Here is an 8,029-nt window from a genome sequence, read left to right as displayed (position 1 = left end):
AGATTGGGGAGTGGGGGTAAGGGGGGCTTATGGGGAAGCAGTCCCAACACTTCCTCCCAACCCCTTTAAAACATTGTATGAACCTGCCCTTTCCCCCCCCCCCATCCCTTCCCTGTGTTGTCTGCCCCACTCAGCATGGGACAATGCACGTCATTCTCTCTTCGCCCTCCTCCTATTGGGCAGAAGATACAAAATCCTGTAGCTGTGTTCTGCTGTTGTTTTCACTTATAGTACCTTAATGAACGGTGTTAATGGAAGATCTGTATACATGCCATACAGAACAATGAGTTCCACTGAGCCTTGGTAAGTGTAAGAATAATAAACCACTCTATATAGTTTAGTGAGCAGTTCAGCACAGCCCTGTGGGCTGACAGGCCTATTCCTACACTGTACTTCTCTATGTTCTGTGATTTATGTTTATATTTCTGTCTTTGAACGCTGCTTATTTGATGCCATGTGCATGTGATGCAGCTGCAAGTCAGGTTTTCATTGCTCCAGTGCATACTCAGACTTGGCATAGACAACAAACTTGACTTTGACCACCAATACCCTGTCCAGCTGAAACAGGATGTCCTAACTTGTGTACTGTGTCCCAGCACCCCTCTTACATCAGGAGATGAATGCTGAGGGCAGTTCCCAGGTGAGTTCTCTCCAGTATCCTAGAGAAAGAGATCGCCCAAGGATCTAGACATCCCAGCTCATTCCTGAATGGATCCTGCCCCAGATTATTCACCTCTATATTGATGGCACCTGAACTGAAGTTTATTCCTGTCCTGTGGGACAATTGGATGACAACAATAAACTGATTCAACAAGTTGTTGGTAAGTACTCTCCCCCCTCTCTGTCTCTTCCCTGTCCCATTTCTCTCACCCCCTCTCTCCGGGCTCCCGCTCCCTCAATCTGATTTCCGATCTCTCCATCTTCCTTTCCTCTTGCTCTCCACCTCTGGGAAATGGGGTGGGGATGTCTCGTTCCTTTCAAAATGTTGAAATCGAACCCAAATCCACCCCTTCCGCAGGCAGCTCATTCCACACTTATACCACCCTCTGAGTGAAGAAGTTCCCCCTCCTGTTGTCCTTAAACATTTCACCTTTCACTGTTAACCTATGACCTCTAGTTCTCGTCTCACCGAACCTCAAAGGGAAAAGCCTGCTTACATTGCCCTATCTATTCCTTCATAATTTTGTACACCTCTGTCAAATCTCTTATTCTCCTACGCTCTAGGGTATAAAATCCTAACTTATTCAACCTTTTCCTGTAACTCAGATCAGCAACTCTTAGCAATATTCTTGTAAATTTTCTCTGTACTCTTTCAAATATATTGTTATACTCCATGTTTGGCCTCACAAATGTCCTCTACAGCTTCACCTTAACAGCCCAACCTCTGTAGCCAATACGTTAGGTGGTAGTGATTTGGTGAGGGGGTTTGAGAGGAGTGGTGATATGACTGAAGTTCCTGATGATATGGCAGTAGAAATTGGAGAAGCTCAATAAGCACCATTGCTGTTTGAAGTAGTGTGGTTGGGACTATTCAATGATGGCACACACTTTCTTTGAATCAATGGTGATGCCTTGGGGTTAAAGGACGTAACGCAGAAAGGAAATGACTAGGGTGCGGAGCAGACATTTCTCAAACTTGCAGTACAGTTGGTTTTTGAGAAGCCGCTGAAGGTCTGAATGGATGTGACAGACGTGGTCTTGGGGGTCCTCGGAGAAGATTAGGATGCCACTGAGGTAGAGCACTGAACTATGTAGCATGTCTTGGAGGATCTTGTTAATGAAGGCTTGGAAAATGACAGGACTATTGGAAAGTCTGAAAGGCATCACCAAGTATTTATAGTTGCCAGTGGGTTTTTTGAGTCTTTCAGTCATCCTGCTGGTGGAGCGGATCAGATTGTGTACATCGGCAGGTCCAGTTTGGCGAGGGACTTGTGGAGTGTTTTGAATGTGCTATCCATCAAGGGGAGTTGGTAACAGTTCTTAATGGTGATTTGTGTTGAGTCCATGTTAGTTGTTGCGTGGAGTCCCCCATCTTTCTTTTTGACCAGCTGAGGACTGGGACGGTTAAATTAAACCATGCTGCAGTGCTTGGCAATGTAGTCATTCATGGCTTGGGTCTCAGGAGGGGAGAGGGAGAACGGAGGAACTCAGGGAGGCGTGGTGCCCAGGAGGAGGTCGCTCATGCAGTTGTGAGGTCTGCGAGGGGCAGGGTGCTGGCTTCCCTTTTACTGGAGGCAATGCTAAGTTGTAGTATTCCTGTAGGCGTTTCATGAGGTTGAGGATTTCATCCATCTCCACAGATTTATGGGATGAATTCAACTGAGGTTGCAGGTAGGTGGGCTGGCCGGGGGTCCCCAACACAGCAGTGGACTGGATGACCAGGCAAAGTGAGGGTTATGGGTGGTAACCCAAGATGAGAGAAGAATTGGGTGAGTCGATAAGGAGGAATTGGATAGAATCGTGTTATCCGCAATGCTTATGTGCACAGTTCGTGTGCGCATTCTGAACATCCCAGGTCCCAAGGGACGTCTGTCAGGAACTGTGATACAGAAGGGGTGAGAGATGGCTTGGTAAGGAGTCTAAGCTGCACACACTGTGTCCAGTCTAAGAAGTTGTCTGCTGTGCTAGAATTTGTGCCACCTATGCAACTAGAGCTGCCAGGGTGCGTAGGAGTGAGTCAGGCTACGGTGCTGGAACAAACTTGCCAGATAAAAGGCAGCTGGTGGTGCTATTTCCTAGAGCTGTGGGCATTTGACGCGTGGGTGATCGGCTGCTCTGCAGTAAGCACTCAAGTTATTTCTCCACCAACACTCACACTTTTGCAGGGTTAGGGGAGCTCTTTCTAAATGCATGGGTTCTGGAGGCATTGCTGCTGAAGTTCCTGCAGCTGAAATGGAACTGGAAGTGGGACTGGGGTTCTGGATGGTGATCTGGAGAATGTTCCATAAGACATTCGTCAATAAGGAGGGTCAGAGTAATGAGTCTTTTGAAGTCAATGGACATCCCTCAAGTAGGATGGTTAGCCTGTCTTACAAGTGCTTTGAGAGGATGTGATAGTAATGGTCCAGCAGCGCTTCACATTGCAGCTGCAGTCTGCTGCAAGGGTCTTAAATTCCATGGTGTAATCAGGCAGCAAGTATCAGCCTCGACTCTGGCCAAGAATCCGAACCACTGCCTCCCTTCCACTTCCTGGATGGTTGAAAACCTAAAGCATCTCAGCAGTGAATTCCTCATATTTATTGTAAACTGTGGTTTTATTTTCCCAGTTAGCAGCGACGCAAGTAAGAGCTTGCTCAGTGAAGAGAGGGATGACAGAGACCATAGAATACAGCAATGGCTGGAGCAAGAAGTGTAAGATGTACTGGGACAGGAGGTTGGGCTTCGGGTTGGAGATCCAGTGAAGAGTTGGGGGACTGGAAACCAGGACGCAGTTAGGAGGCTGTATTGGGATGCAGAGTTGGTTGAGGGTGCTGAGCAGATGGTCAATGGCTTCCTGCTGATTCTGAATCATGTACTCGTGTCGTTGGGTGACTTCCTTTAGGTGAGCAAACTCTGGTGGGTCAATTGCTGCTTCAGCCATCCTGTCAGGAAATGTAAAGAACACTTGACCCAAATGTAGAGCAGTGGAGACAAGTTAGCAGTGAGTGATAATTTTAAATACAAGCTGCAAAATAACAAGCAGCAAGGGGCCACAAAACAAGAGAGGGCAGATACTTAACATGAAAAGGCAACAAGGTAACAGAAGGCTAGGGGCGACTGGGTGAGGCTGATTGGTTGAACGGGCGAACAAGGACTGTGTATGAGAGCTGGGTTTAAATAGGCTACAGGTGATGAGTTGGAAATGAGTGGCAGGTGATTCCTGTCACCTGGGTGGAAACTGGGAGGTGCCTGCTTGACATCAGTTGTGGTTCTATCTCAAGGGTATTGATGTGGGATCCATGCACAATGATGTAAGTGCCAGTGTGACTGAGGGTACAGAGATGGAACTGAATATGGTATTCCCACTGTGGGTCTGTTCCAGGGTATGGGGGGAAAGAAACTGTGTTTGGTGCTCCTTGTGTGGACCTGATGCAGCCCTTTTCAGATTAACCCACCATTGACAATCCCACTGATCATTGCTCAGTTTCTGTGACTGATACACCATGAGCCACTTGAGTTGTTGCCATTTTCCCTGTGTGTTGGTGGAAGATAGGTGATTTTTTTTTTGAAAGGAAAAATACCTTACCTGGGTCCTCTGCTGTTCCTTCTCAGGAACTGTTGATGGATACAGAAGGACAGGAATAATCATGCCTTGACTATTCCTACACAACAACACTTATGTGGGTCATCAATTTATATTACTGATTCATGATGATTATTAGAGTGTTTATCATAGGAGATTCAACAATGGAAGTAGCTTTTAAAATCAAGGAAACATATTTATTACTTAATTGTAGGAATCCCCTTCTAAGGTTGTCAATCCGAGGAGTGGTAGTGGGGACAAGCTCCCACTACCTAAAAGTGCTCCTCACGGCATGCACCTCAAATAGCCTCTGACAACCAAGTCCAACTCCTGGCTTTCTTGGGTGGCTTAGCTGCTAAGCCTTATGGAACCATTTCTATGGACAGGAGAAGGGGTAAATGCGGGTCCTGGCGCCTGAAAACCAGTGCTTTGGGTAGATGGAGCTCATAAGCCTGGGAAGGCAGTCCATCTAAGAGAGGGAAAACTCTGATTTCAAACCTCTGCTGCCTTGCAGCCATACCCACTCATGGGAAAGGCTTCGGGAGTAAACCCTGAGGTCAAATCTGGAGCTTGAGTCCCTAAGACAGTCCAATGTTGTCTTCAACCTCGTTCTGGAAACTCCTGCGACGTCACTGGTGCCAAGCTGTAGGGGAGACTTCCTGCTTGGGCAATTGCTGGTCATCCATACAACCTTGCCCAAGCCTGCACCCTGGAGAGGACACTCGCAAGGCTTTCCAGGCGCAGATCCGTGGTCTCATGAAACTAATGGATGCCATCTGATCATTGCCTGCAATTTTGAGGCATTGACATTTTGTAGCACTCTTCAGTAAAAGCTGGATGTGATCTTAGCATCAAGTGATTGTCAAAATGAGGAGCTGTGAATGGAACTGAAATCTGTGCAATCAATAACTGATATTTGCACTTTTGTCTCTTCAGTGGGTAAAAGTTTCTTTGAAATGTTTTGGCTCTAGATCAGTCTTGATGAATTCATGTGGCAAAACCCTGAGGATGAACTGGTTAGCCTCAAACTCTAACTATCCCTCCTTGAGTCAGGTGTAACAAGGCAGTGGGAGTTTTGTCATTTACTTTGATTTTACTAAGGATACCTAATGCTTTACTTGGTCAAATATTATCCTGAAGTCAATGGAGTCACTGTTTCTAAAATTCAGCTCTTAGGTTCATTCAATAACTAAGGTATCCCAAACCAGCATCAAGTTATTCATCTCCTGTCTGATACTGGTTCAAACTACCATTCATTCATCTCTCTCCGAGCAGTAACTCTTGGAGACATGAGGCGAGAGATAGGCTTTTATTAGCTGGAAGAGAGCAGTCAGCAGCAAGAGACCACCACACAACATCCTGCCTGGAGACTGAGGAAGGAGCAGTGCCTCCAATCGCCTTTATACAGGGGTCTGTGGGAGGAGCCCCAGGAGCAGTCAACGGGGGGGGGGGGGGGGGGGGCGTGTCCAGACAGGTATATGTAGTTCACCACACTCACCCACTTCCGGTATAGGTAGCCCTTTGTACTCCTGCTTATCTCTCTTCACTAAGTGTCTCCAGTCTTCAGCTTCTCCCCCACCCCCAACTTGCTCCATCTGCCTCTCACTTTTTTCTCTCTCTTTGTCTGCCTCCGTCTATTATTCACCTGTCACTATGTTCCACCTCCACTGCAGCTCCCTGTTAGGGAGTATTCTAGAGTTATGTGAATATCACAGATAGCAATTTAAACAAGAACTAGGCCCCAGTTCTTCTTGTAAATGCAAATAAATTCAGGAAACTTGCAATTAGCCTACAGTTGTTTTTTTTTTATAAATTGCAAGCATTAAATCAAAGTTGAAAGCACAGACTGTTCAATAGACTAAGAGATTGTATATGCAAAAGCCAAACATTATGTTGTGTTAATTGGCCTGCATCAAACCAGGCAGCATGGCAAAGTTATTTGCACCATTGTGCAAGCTGGCAGACAGCAGGCAAATGTCACTTAGCATATCAAACATTGTTACCTGTGCAGGCAATCAATAGTTTTTGTGTAGTTACCATATTTATGTGTTCAGAAATAGACCTGACATGTTAATTTTGGGTATTTGGCTCTCTGTCATCAACTGTTGACCATAGTGAATCACGAAGGAACATTCAGGGGCTGAAGACTTCCATTTGGTATTACCTCAGCTCCTGCCCTTTTAAAATGAGCAACGGATCAGATCCTGAGCAGGTTTGACAGGGATGCAATGCAGTTTGGATCACTTACTCATTACTGGGAAAAGTGAGTGTGAGCACCCCCAAAGCTTGGATGCTACACTACAAATACTCAAGAGATAAGGGTTAAGGGTCCAGAAGAACAAGTGTGGCTGAAGGAAAAACTTCTTCCATCTGCTGTCAAACCAATGGAAGAGACTGAACCGGAAAGACTGGTCTAGAGTAAGGTATTGGAACCAGTGTATGTAACCGGGCAACCCCAGTGGCTCCTGTCCCAAGTGTCACCACTTGACATCAATTTTTGGTCCAAATGCAGGCAGTCCTTCCCCGGCTGTTAGTCGAATGCAACACTGAGCTCTGTTACTATCTGTACATCAGTATGATATAAAGCACAGGTGGTCCGAGTACCATCCAAATGCTGGTGAACTACCCAGACTTCTTCTAGCAGTTACAGCTTCACAGCCATCCCTAAAAGAGATATTTTACTTCAAGGAACTACCTACAGCTTCAATAACAGCTGGACAAGTCCAGAAGCACACACATACTGACCCTGTTCTAACACATGAATAGAAAGGAGATCCAGCCATAGAATTGAAACCTTACCAGGCTCAATAGATGGAGCTCCCAGTCCAAGCAGGATGCTCACTATGGGGTTACTGTGTTGCTATTCCTCCCCCATTAAGGAAGTAAGTGCTTGGTGAGTGTGAAGGACCAGGATCAGCATAAAACTGGGAGAGCAGGTAAAGGTGAAAAAAATAGGGGTTTTATTTACCCAAATATTTACAAACTCAACAGAACTGTTCTACAGTCCAAACTTGAATCAGCTAAACAGAACTTGGTTGCAACAACATACTCCTCAAATCAAGTGACACCACTCATCGCCTGACTGCAGGTTTATATTCAATGCTGGCCAGTCCATAGTAAATTGCAGGGGAGAGAAAACATTCCTCTCCTTAAAAAGATACGGGATAAATGAAGCAGCTACAGAGAACACCCCTCTGGCTGTAGCAGAATGGCACAAACCTATTACCCAGCCCTATCTACTTAGGCTGGTGTAATGCAACCGCTCAGTTGTTTACCAGATTATCAGGAGGATGGTCGGCTACAGGCCACTTTAATATGCCCGGTTGATGGTGCGGCTGGTAATTGCAGCCACCACAGTGAGCTACGTGCAGGGAACTACGGCATAGTGTGCATGAAAGAAGTTGCACACAGCTACCTCCGATGACGAGGACTGGATATACCCATTGAAGAGAATGCCAAAGCATGACCGCATTGTCAGTGAGTGAGAAATATTCCTCAGCTTGCTCCTGTGCGTCCATGGGAATGGCCTGAAGAACTACGGCAGAGGGTTCACGTTGATTTTGCAGGACCTGTAGAAGACCACATTTCTTGGCTGTAGTAGACAGACACAGCAAATAGCCTGAAGTTACCAACCTGAGGAGCTTTACATCTGAAAAATGCATTGAGATGCTATGTTCCATCTCTAGTTGTTTTGGGCTTAACAGCTTTAAGTGACAATTGCTCACAGCTTCTATCTGAGGAGTTCAAGGCATTTATGGAAGCACATCAAGTCAGCACCATATCATACAGCCATTAACAGCCTTGCTG

The sequence above is a fragment of the Hypanus sabinus genome, chromosome 7 (genome assembly GCF_030144855.1).
Source record: "Hypanus sabinus isolate sHypSab1 chromosome 7, sHypSab1.hap1, whole genome shotgun sequence".
Classification (NCBI taxonomy): domain Eukaryota; kingdom Metazoa; phylum Chordata; class Chondrichthyes; order Myliobatiformes; family Dasyatidae; genus Hypanus; species Hypanus sabinus.
The sequence above is the reverse complement of the archived record's forward strand: the minus strand, read 5'-3'. Positions refer to the sequence as shown.